The sequence below is a fragment of the Macrobrachium rosenbergii genome, chromosome 41 (assembly GCF_040412425.1).
Source record: "Macrobrachium rosenbergii isolate ZJJX-2024 chromosome 41, ASM4041242v1, whole genome shotgun sequence".
Classification (NCBI taxonomy): Eukaryota; Metazoa; Arthropoda; class Malacostraca; order Decapoda; family Palaemonidae; genus Macrobrachium; species Macrobrachium rosenbergii.
The window spans coordinates 93,262,988-93,275,487 of NC_089781.1; the positions used below are offsets into that span (position 1 = coordinate 93,262,988).

The 12,500-nt window shown below is 32.1% G+C and overlaps 1 protein-coding gene across 1 annotated transcript in view; it reads right to left on the reverse strand.

The window, feature by feature from the left end:
• Positions 1-12,500, reverse strand: part of LOC136827248 (uncharacterized) — an 18,311-nt gene that overhangs the window by 4,898 nt on the left and 913 nt on the right. The gene's annotated exons all lie outside the window — the stretch shown is intronic.

Consider the following 12,500-nt stretch of genomic DNA (forward strand, 5'->3'; position numbering starts at 1 on the left):
CCCAAAATCTTGTCCAAATTAACCGTGGCGACCCATGCCCTTGTAAACGTTTTCTTTCTATATAATTATGCGCATGAAAAGACAAGTGTTTACGTTGGGAAGATTACCGACCTCAGTTGAGTGTTCTGTGTCTATAACGTTCTGTTAGATATTAATGAATTATGTATTCTTGATACAATATTTTCTCTAATAATAATTATTATTACAATAATAAGAGTATTGAGGAAATAAGAAGCCCATAAAGTTATAACCCTTGGGGACCCATTGAATACTGGGTTGCGACCCTGGGGTTAAGAACCACTGGTCTGGAGGATAACAGCTGTTATTTTTTACTATGATCATTACAGTAAGAAGGTCGGCAGTTCCGTAGCAAACTGATATCGGAAGGAAGTTGAAAGTTCACCCTGGCACTCACAGTTACTCTGTTGACGTTGTGTGTTTGTGGTCGTTCGTGTAGCGGGTAACCAAATCTGAACATTTGAACTTATTGGGGCGTTTTGGTAAAGGGGGAGGGGTGGGGTGGATGGGGAATGGAGATAGAAGGCCCGTCGTTCCAAATCTCTCGACGTTCACCAAAGGAGGAAAAAGTGAGTGTTCCCTGTATTGAGTTGTTTAATAGTAATGGTGCAGTTGTATTGATTGATTGATTGAATATAGAATTTAGGCCAAAGGCCAAGTACTGGGACCTGCGAGGTCATTCAGCGCTGTAACGGAAATTGACAAAGTTTGAAAGGTGCAACAGGAGGAAAACCTCAAAGCAGTTGCACTATGAATCAGCTGTCAGGAGAGGGTTGAGGAAAGTAAGATGGAAGAAAGGGAATATGAAAAGGGGTACAGTAAAGGGAACGAAAGGGGTAGCCGAATGGACACTGCAAAGAACCTTAAGTAATGCCTACAGTGCACCGCTACGGTGGGGTGCAGTTGTAGAGATTGCATTATTGCAATCATGCCTCGTCATCAGAAGGGCTTACCTTGCTAGGAACAAATATTTTTGATGTATGGTAATGCATCATGTGGACGTATTTTGTTGTTTAATGTTGTTTAGATGGAATTTTTGCGTTAGGAAGAATAGGCCTATGAAGTATCGATTCATTCTGCTGTCTTGTTCGTAATTTGTTAAGCTCTTTGAGAGGGTGGTTTCAGTAATTATGTATATATATATATATATATATATATATATATATATATATATATATATATATATATATATATATATATAAAATTGGTGGACTGGAAACGAAACGTAGTTAAACCATATTGTTTTGGCATGGCTTAGTTACTAAGTTCCTTGTTTTAATAATACCTGGTGATGTTGATGTTTTAATTATGCTATTGGAAACTCATGTTGTCTATGTGAAATTTCTTAATGCGTTCCACTACTTCTTAACTTGAGGGAATCTTAAGCAAGTATATGATGTTTTGTCCGTTTTGATGATGCATATTACTTTACCTCGAAGGGAAAACTCCCCAACAAGAGCACTTTTCGAAATGGTTCTGGGTCCTTACTCCGAGGTGCTAGTACTAAACACCGTATGGTAAATGTGAAGGAGACGGCCGCACGAAGATATCGTATATTAATATAATTCGTCGACCACACAATGTAGAAATGGTTGTATATAATACTTTGATCCCCGTGGGGCTAGTACTAAACACGGCGTCCCAAGGAGCTTCCCCCATGTTTAGTACTAGCACCTCGGAGTAGTTGACGCTTAGATAACAAGCCAAAGTAGCACCGAAAAGTATCCAATTGTGATACTTTTTCTGTCCGCCCTCAGATCTTAAAAACTACTGAGGCTAGAGGGCTGCAAATTGGGATGTTGATCATCCACCCCCCAGTCATCAAACATACCAAATTGCAGTCCTCTAGCCTCCTCAGTAGTTTTGATTTTATTTAAGGTTAAAGTCAGCCAAAATCGTGCTTCTAGCAACGATACAGGACAGGCCGCCACCGGGCCGTGGTTAAAGTTTCATGGGCCGCGGCTCATACAGCATTGTACCGAGACCACCGAATGATAGAGCTGCTTTCGGTGGTCTTGATTATGCGATGTACAGAAAACTGGATTGCGCCGAAGATAAATATTGTCAAGGTATTTAAATTTCGTCCGTTTTTTTCCTCCCAGATGTTGAATAATAATCTAAACACCCGAGATTTTGGCGTTTTATATAAATTTGAGAAAATTGCAGTCCTCAATTTAAAAAATTATCTCTATTATCTTTTTTTCACTTGGAGCCTCTGGCGATCTAAACAGTTTTAATAATGTGATCGCTCTTCCTAAAGAAAAGTAATAATTGAAATTATCTTCACCTTATTAAGCCGAGTGTCCTAAAAATCAGGGATTAGGTGTTGTCTCAATCATCGTAGATCGTCATTGTAATCATCATCATCATCTGAATAACAAATAGTTACAAAATTATTCAAAGTTGTTAATGATTTTGATGATAGCGAACTACAGAATCAAAAAATAAAATTTCCATCTATATGAGGCTTTATAGTGACTATAACCATACGTGTTAAAATGTTATAAAACTTTATGCTTTACTTTGGATCAAGTTTCCTGAACGATGACTTTCGTTAGATATATATATATATATATATATATATATATATATATATATATATATATATATATATATATATATATATATATATATATATATATAGTGTGTGTGTTTGTGTGTGTGTGTGTGTGTGTGTGTTATTGTCCAGGTTAAATTACTGTAACTAAAAATCACTTCATAAAAGCTCTGGAGATCAGATTATCATTTTCTTTTGCAGACTGACTGACTTATAAATTTTTAGAAAATAAATATATTATATTCTTTTTTTTTTTTTTTTTTTACTTTTAAATTTATGTTGAAGAAAAATAAATCTTTTGCTTCTTTTATTGTTACTGCCCATTTTGTGTGTGTCATTTATCTCTTTTTAATTAGAGTTATTAATTTTACGTTTATCTAAGAAACCCCAAGATCAATTATGATTCATAAAAATTCTCTATAGTAGTACTTTCTCTGATTTATCTTAAATATTTTGATATATCTTAAATATATTGATATATCTTAAGTATTTTGATATACCTTAAAATATTTTGATATATCCAGGTTACTTATCCGTTTAGATAATAGAGAGAGTATTTTAAGATTTTTTAAACATTATTATTATTATTATTATTATTATTATTATTATTATTTTATTAGATTTTTTAATTATTATTATTATTATTATTATTATTATTATTATTATTATTATTATTATTATTATTATTATTATTATTCCCTGTGTCCATTCGTAGCTCCTTTTCAATTTTTACAATCGTGATAGATAATTTTGAGAGCATTTGAAAAGGGCCTGTTTTTGAACATTTTTAGAAAAATGAACTAAATACAAATGTCTCCCAAGTATTATTATTATTATTATTATTATTATTATTATTATTATTATTATTATTATTATTATTATTATTATTATTATTCTCTGTGCCCATTCATAGGTCCTGGTTAATTTTCACAAAACTGATAGATAATTTTTAGGGTGTTTGAAGGGTTTGCTTTGTAATATTTGTAGGATGTTGAACTAAATGCAGACCACTTACAATTATTATTATTATTATTATTATTATTATTATTATTATTATTATTATTATTATTATTATTATTATTATTATTATTATTATTATTATTTTTATTATTATTATTATTATAATTCTGTATGCCCATTCATATTTACTTTTTAAATTTTACAATCATGATATGTATAATAAGATTATTTGTAACATTTGTAGAATGATGAACGAAATACAAATCTCTCAAGATTATTATTATTATTTTATTATTATTATTATTATTATTATTATTATTATTATTATTATTATTATTATTATTATTATTATTATTATCATCTGTGCCCATTCATATTTACATTTTAAATTTTACAATCGTGAGAGATAATATTATTTGTAACATTTGTAGAATGGTGAACTAAATACAAATCTCTTAACGAGTATTATTATTATTATTATTATTATTATTATTATTATTATTATTATTATTATTATTATTATTATTATCTGTGCCCATTCGTAGTTACTTTTTAAATTTTACAGTCGTACTAGGAAATGTTAAGATTATTTGTAACATTTGTAAATGTTGAACTAAATACAAATCCCTTACAATTATTATTATTATTATTATTATTATTATTATTATTATTATTATTATTATTATTATTATTATTATTATTATTATTATTATTCTCTGTCGCCCTTTCGTAGCTCTTCTCTAATTTTTACATTCACAATTTCCCTCACCATCTATCTGTACCTATACACCCAATTCGCCACCGCTTCCCTTGATCAAAGACTCGCCGTCCGCGAATCTCAAATATTTAGGCCCATTCTTTTTGGCGACTGGGAATACATAATTAGCCTTAAAAAGTCTTCGAACTTCTTACTGCAATATTGTTGTTATTATTCAGGCTGTTTCGAACACAGCTGTCGCGTCGAGGGGCGGTAGGTAGCGGCGCTTTGTGTCGCATTTTTTTTTTTTTTTTTTTAGGTCCAGGTGAACATCCGGTACGAATGAGTGAGCGTTGTTTGTCTTCACGTAGATAAATTAGAGGTTTTTTCTCGTTTTTTTTTTTTATTTAGATATTGTTGATGATTAGGTTTCAATAAACAGCCATTTATTCGTGGGGGAAAAGGTTGGGAATTTTGTGCTGCTAATCAGTTATTAAGTGAAGTGATGTCGCCTTTTGATATGTTTATATATATATTTATATATACATTTATATCTACATATGTATATATTCACATTTATGTATACTTTCATGTATGTATATATATATATATACACTGTATATATGTTCACCCATGTATATGGTATATACTACATATTTATATATATATATATATATATATACACATACATTTACATATATACATATATACATACATACATACATACTTTATTACATCATACATTATATATACATACATATTTATATATATATATATATATATACATATATATATATATATATATATATATATATATATACATATATGTGAATATACACATTGAAATGTAATTAAGTACACTGAAACTTTAAGCCCCTATAATGTTGATGGACCCGCCTGGGAAAAAAATAATTTCCCCAAATCAAATGCTTTCATTGCCCATTACAACTCCCAAATGCACACATGTACAGTCTAGTCGACAATATACCGTCCTCCCCAAAATTTTTATTATTATGATTTTGGCACAAATCGGTCCACGGTTTCAGAAGCAGTAATTTGTATCCGTGAGGATGCGTTTGTACTTAATTGAGGCTGATTGACTGCTGATTGATTGATGTTTATTTTGATTTTCTGGCGCTGCGAGAACCAAGGTTATTTGTATGTAGAATATTCGTTTCATTAATGATTCGATACTGTGAAGCCACAGTTGATTTTGAAGTTCACGTGTAGTTAAGAGACCTATTTCTACGGTAGTTCCTGAATTTAAGTTTTTGAATTTAATTTGTTTAACGAAAATTATAATTTTGATATTTTGTAATTATTTAACGAAAATAGGGATAGGCATTTTAGATATTTTGAGAACCATCACTTAAAATTATTATAAATTGATGATGATAGTTATGTAATAAACGTAAGAGTAGGAAATGTAGATATTTTGAGAACCATCACTTAAAATTATTATAAATTGATGATGATAATTATGTAATAAACATAAGAATATGAATTGTAAATATTTTGAGAATCATCACTTAAAATTATTATAAATTGATGATGATAATTATGTAATAAATGTAAGAATAGTGATTGTAGATATTTTGAGAATCATCACTTAAAATTATTATAAATTGTTGATGATAATTATTTAATAAACATAGGAATAGCGATTGTAGATATTTTGAGAACCATCACTTAAAATAAATTTTCCATTGAATCGCGTCTAAAGCTTTTGTTAAGATAAAATGAGTTGTTACAAATAAATGGGTAAAAGGAATATTATTAATAACATCTTTTTCACATCCTGCAATTACAACAGCATAAACAACAACAATCACGTCGCTATTAGTAATAGCTTAATCCTATGGCTTAAGTGAAATTACATACCACGAGAGGCCTGAGGCAGTATATCAAATATCTCTCTCTCTCTCTCTCTCTCTCTCTCTCTCTCTCTCTCTCTCTCTCTCTCTCTCTCTCTCTTCAGCTGATATCAACCACTCTTAACCTTACTCTCTCTCTCACTCTTTCTCGTTCACATAAAGGAGTATATTAACCTATTATATCTCCTACCCTTAACTCTCTCTCTCTCTCTCTCTCTTACTCTTAACCTTACTCTCTCACTCTCTCTCGTCCACTTAAACGAATTTTAGCCTATCATATCTCCTACCCTTCTCTCTCTCTCTCTCTCTCTCTCTCTCTCTCTCTATGTTTGTCTTTATCTGATATCAATCACTCTTACCCTTACTTTCTCTCTCTTTCTCGTTCACATAAACGAATGTTAGCCTCTCTCTCTCTCTCTCTCTCTCTCTCTCTCTCTCTCTCTCTCTCGATTTTATTCTATTCTCCTTCCGCCCCAAGAAGAAACGCAGCCGCTGCCATTCCTGCTGACAAATGGAATCAAATTAGCGTCGTATCTGAACAAGTGATGTACTACATTTACATGCTAATTGGCAGAGAATTCGAAATGAACCAATTTAATCAATTGGCTCTCTCTCTCTCTCTCTCTCTCTCTCTCTCTCTCTCTCTCTCTCTCTCTCTCAAATCTGGCTGAGAGTCATCATGTTTTTGAACGCTCTGCTAAGCTTCCTCCCCTGATTTGCGTTGCTCCAAAGTCCCCGTTGGAGGACGGAGCTGCTACCTATAGGGTGAGTTAGGATGTGATAGGATGTGGGTGCTGCAAGGATGAGGATTAAAGGGTTATAAGGCTGTTGGATTATGGAATCACAGAGGAGGTACAAAGACTGGGGCAACTAGTTCCGTCGTATAATATCTGAAGTATATGAATCTTAAAGGCTTCTAAACCTTTTGCCCCCTTAGAGGGGCTAGTGCCGTCAGTGCACCTCAAATGATGCACTCTAGGCATTCACTTAAGGTTCCTTGCAGCATCCGAAAGATAGATCTATTTTCGGTGTCCTTGATTATACGCTGTAACAGAAAACTCGATTGCGCCGAAGAAACTTTGGCGCATTTTCTACTTGTTTAACGTTTATAACTAAGTATGTGTAGGAATTTAGGTTTGTTGCTAAGTAACGTGTGCAGGGTTTATTGTTAATCATGTGGAAGGTTTTCAGGTTTATTGGTATCATGTGGAAGGTTTGTTGGTTTATTGCTAATTATCATATGGAAGGTTTTCATGTTTATTGCTAAGTATCGTGTGGAAGGTTTTAGGTTAATTCCTAGGTATCAGGCTAAAGGTGTTTAGGTTTATTGCTAAGTATCACGTGGAAGGTTTTAGGTTTATTGCTTAGTATCATGTGGAAGGTTGTAGGTTTATTGCTAATTATCATGAGGAATGTTTGTTGGTTTATTGCTAATTATCATATGGAAGGTTTTCAGCTTTATTGCTAAGTATCATGTGGAAGATTTTAGGTTTATTGCTAAGTATCAGGCGTTTAGGTTTATTGCTAATTATCATGTGGAAGGTTTGTTGGTTTATTGCTAAATATCACATGGAAGGTTTTCAGCTTTATTGCTAAGTATCATGCGGAAGGTTTTAGGTTTATTATTAAGTATCAGGCATTTAGGATTATTGCTAAGTATCATGTGGAAGGTTTTAGGTTTATTACTAAGTATCAGGCATTTAGGTTTATTGCTAAGTATCATGTGGAAGGTTTGTTTGTTTATTGCTAAATATCATATGGAAGGTTTTCAGCTTTACTGCTAAGTATCATGTGTAAGGTTTTAGGTTTATTGCTAATTATCGTATGGAAGGTTTCAGGTTTATTGCTACATATCATTTGGAAGGTTTTCAGCTTTATTGCTAAGTTTCATGTGGAAGGTTTTAGGTTAATTCTTAGGTATTAGGCTTAAGGTGTTTAGGTTTATTGCTAAGTATGATGTGGAAGGTTCGTTGTTCTATTATTAAGTATCATGTGGAAAGTTTTAGGTTTATTGCTAAGTATCAGGCTTAAGGCGTTTAGGTTTATTGCTAAGTATCATGTGGAAGGTTTATTGGTTTACTGCTAAGTATCATAAGATATTTGTAATAACAAAACTCCTTGCTTCTCACACTCTTTTAGTCTCACGTTCCCATCTCGGAAGGTTGCAAATCTCTCTCTCTCTCTCTCTCTCTCTCTCTCTCTCTCTCTCTCTCTCTCTCTCTCTCTCTCTCTCTCTCTCTCTCTCTCTCTCTCTCTCTCTCTCTCTTTCTGAGTTATATTCTCTTTCCATCTGTAGTCTTATTTATTCTGCCCTGTAATTTCACAAAAATCTTGTAAATGACCGACTGAAAATTTGCTTCTCTCTCTCTCTCTCTCTCTCTCTCTCTCTCTCTCTCTCTCTCTCTCTCTCTCTCTCTCTGTAGTTTTGTTCATTTTATCTTAAAATTATACAAAAAAATCTTTTGAATGACAGACTCTCTCTTTCTATATAAAATATATATATATATATATATATATATATATATATATATATATATATATATATATCTAGTCCCTCTCTATGGGTAGATATGTTTATTTTACCAAAAATTTACAAAATCCTCTAAATGACCGACTGAAAATTTGCTTCTCTCTCTCTCTCTCTCTCTCTCTCTCTCTCTCTCTCTCTCTCTCTCTCTCTCTCTGTAGTTTTATTCATTTTATCTTAAAATTATACAAAAAAATCTTTGAATGACAGACAGAAAATTTGCTTTCTCTCTCTTTGTATATATATATATATATAAAATTTATATATATATATATTTCTTTATATTTATATATATATATATATATATATATATATATATATATATATATATATATATATATATATATATATATATATATATATATATATATATATATATATATATATATATATATATATTAGTCCCTTTCATGGGTAGATATGTTTATTTTACCTTGAAAATTTACAAAAATCCTCTAAATGACCGACTGAAAATTTGCTTATCTCTCTCTCTCTCTCTCTCTCTCTCTCTCTCTCTCTCTCTCTCTCTCTCTCTCTCTCGCATATCCTTTTGTTCACTTTTCCCTATCTCTTCCCCTCCCTCGGGGATGACAGCTCAATTAACCCAACACGTAAGGTTAATTAACATTCCGACCTCCGGACTCCAGGTGAGCTTGGCACTACGTGTATGAATGTACTCCCCGTCTGTTTGTGTGTGTTTGTGTGTGTATGTGTTTGTATGTGTGCGTGTTTGTACTAAAGTGCCTGTGTTTTTTTTATTTTTGTTGTTGTTGCAAAGAAAAAAAGGAGTTTACTTTTTGTACCATTGAGTTGTTGTTGTGCGTGTATGTGTTTGTTTGTGTGTTTGTGGTGTGTATGTATTTAAATGCCTGTGGTTGTTTGTTTTTAGTCTTTTTTATTACATATAAAAAGATGAGTTTATTTATTGTACCATTAGTTCTGGTTGTTTGTTTGCGCGTTTGTGTGTTTGTGGTTTGTTTATATTTACTGGTGTTTTTATTTGTCTCTTTTTGTTACAAAGAAAAATAAACGTTTATTTTTTTGTACAGTTTGTTCTGGCCGTTTATCTGCGTGTGTGTATGTACTAACGTGCGGGTGTTTTTTTATTTTTATTTTTTGTGTTTTTTTTGTTGCAAAGAAAAAGAGTTTATTTTTTTCTACCATTACTTCTGGTGTTTGGGTGCGCTGTGATGTGGAAGATCTGCTTAGCTTACCTTTGGGTGCGTTTGGTGCGTGTTTTGAATAATAATAATGATAATAATGGAAAAAACATATCCACAGTTATGTATGGGTACGTATATTTAAAAAAATCTGTAGAGATTTATATTTAAATATACATAACTGTGAATTTGTTTCTCTATTTCAGTACTCATGCTACTATGAATATTTTTGTTATTTAATAATAATAATAATAATAATAATAATAATAATAATAATAATAATAATAAATTTACTTTGCTTTTACATATATTTGGTGATGATATTAATAATCGATTTATTTACTTGGTGTTTAGACTCTCATTGATTATGAGGTGTATATTTTATATATATATATATATATATATATATATATATATATATATATATATATATATACATACATACATACATACATACATACATACATACGTACATACAGTATATGTTTGTGTATATATAAATATATATATATATATACATATGTACGTGTGTGTGTATGTGTGTGCGTGTGTCTGCGCATGCATGTGTGTGTATCACACAGCTCTCGTTCGCTATTGATCAGGTTTAGAAAGTGTCATGATAGACCCTAGTTTTTTTTTTTTATTTTCTCTTTCATCAAATATTTCGATTGAACAGACGCGAAAAATAATAGGATTTAAATGGGATTTTTCTGAGCGGCTCAAAATCTGTCAAAACCACAAAGTGGTTCACCTGGGCCCCCCCTTTTTTAGCCAGGTGCGCAGCGCCCCGCTTCCAATTTTGACGTTCCCTTTGCCTTTTCTGGTGGGGTTTAGTACTGCTCTGTGTATGGATTAATATATGGTTATGTATATGTGTATACATACACATATATATGTATGTATATATATATATATATATATATATATATATATATATATATATATATATATATATATATATATATATGCATACATATATAATATAAAAGACATAAATAAAAAGACATGCACACACACATGCATACATATATATACATGTATATATATGTACAGACACACATATATATATTTGTGTATATATATATATATATATATATATATATATATATATATATATATATATATATATATATATATATAAATATATTAATTTACACAATCTTATCCATTTTCATTTTTATAGTTTGTGACGTTTCATGATTCATTTTTATTTCATATGTATTATTCTAATTTCTAGTATTTTTTTAATGACAAAATGTTTTAATCATATCTGTTATTGTATGTATTTCATCTGCTTCCATTTTTCCATCTGATTTGGAGGTAAAATTAATTGTAATTATGAAAAAAAGCAGCCTGTCAGGAAACACATCATTTATGACTATTTTTGTACAAGTCACTAGTATTTTCAGTAACATTTTACTCGTCAGTTTTATAGAATTTCATTTTTAATATAATTTTGTATTTTTTTAAAACTTTCCAGTATAAATTAGTATTAAATATGGCTATCCAGACGTTCGTTGCGTTGGTTTTCTTTTTTGGGAAATTCTATAGATGTATTAGCTCTCAATATATATATTTGAATATATATATATATATATATATATATATATATATATATATATATAAATACCCTTCCCATGATAGCAAATTATCTCCATTGACAGCAAATACCCCCTCCTTTTTAGCAAATAGCCCTCTCCATGGTAGCCAATACCCTCCCCGTGATAGGAAATACCTCACCCATGATAGCAAAAACCCCCACCCATGATAGCTAATAATCCCCCTCCCCATGATAGAAAATGGTCTTTCCATGATAGCAAATAACCACCGCCCCACATGATAGCAAATAATCCCCCTTGGTAGCAAAATACTCCTATTTTAGCAAATACCCCCTCTCCATGGTAGAAAATACCCCCTCCTCCATGATAACAAACAGTCCCCCTCCTCCATAACAGATACTTCCCCTCCCCAATAATAGCAAATTCCCCCTCATGATTGCAGTTTACCCTTCCCTTATGATAGCAATTTACCCTTCCCTTATGATAGCAAATAATCCCCCTCCACCATGTTAGCAAATACCCCCTCCCCATAATAGCAAATTATCCCCATCCACCATAAGAGCATATCCCCCACCCATGATAGCAGATAATCCCCCATGACAGCAAATAATTCCCCTCCACCATGATAGCATATCACCCCACCCATGATAGTAGATAATCCCCTATGATAGCAAATAATTACCCTTCACCATGATAGCAAATACCCCCTCCCCATATTAGCAAATACTCCCCACCATGTTAGCAAATACCCCCTCCCCATGGTAGCAAATACCCCCTCCCCATGCTAGCAAATACCCCCAATATGTTAGCAAATACTCCCTCCCCATGATAGCAAATACTCCCTCCCCATGCTAGCAAATACTCCCCTCCCCGTGCTAGCAAATACCCCCCCCATGTTAGCAAATACCCCCACCCCCATGATAGCAAATACTCCCCTCCCCTCCCCTCCCCTCCTACCAGCACCCCTACCCCCTCATGCAGACACAGGATCCTCTCTTCCAAGAAAACTCGGGCTGTGCCAGAGAGACTTATTAGATCATTGAATCTTGAATTGTCAGTTATTTTTCAGGGCTTATTTCAAGCACTGTTCTCGTTTATTTTTGATGCTACGATTTGTTTTTTTTTGCTTGTTTTCAGTTTGTTTATTT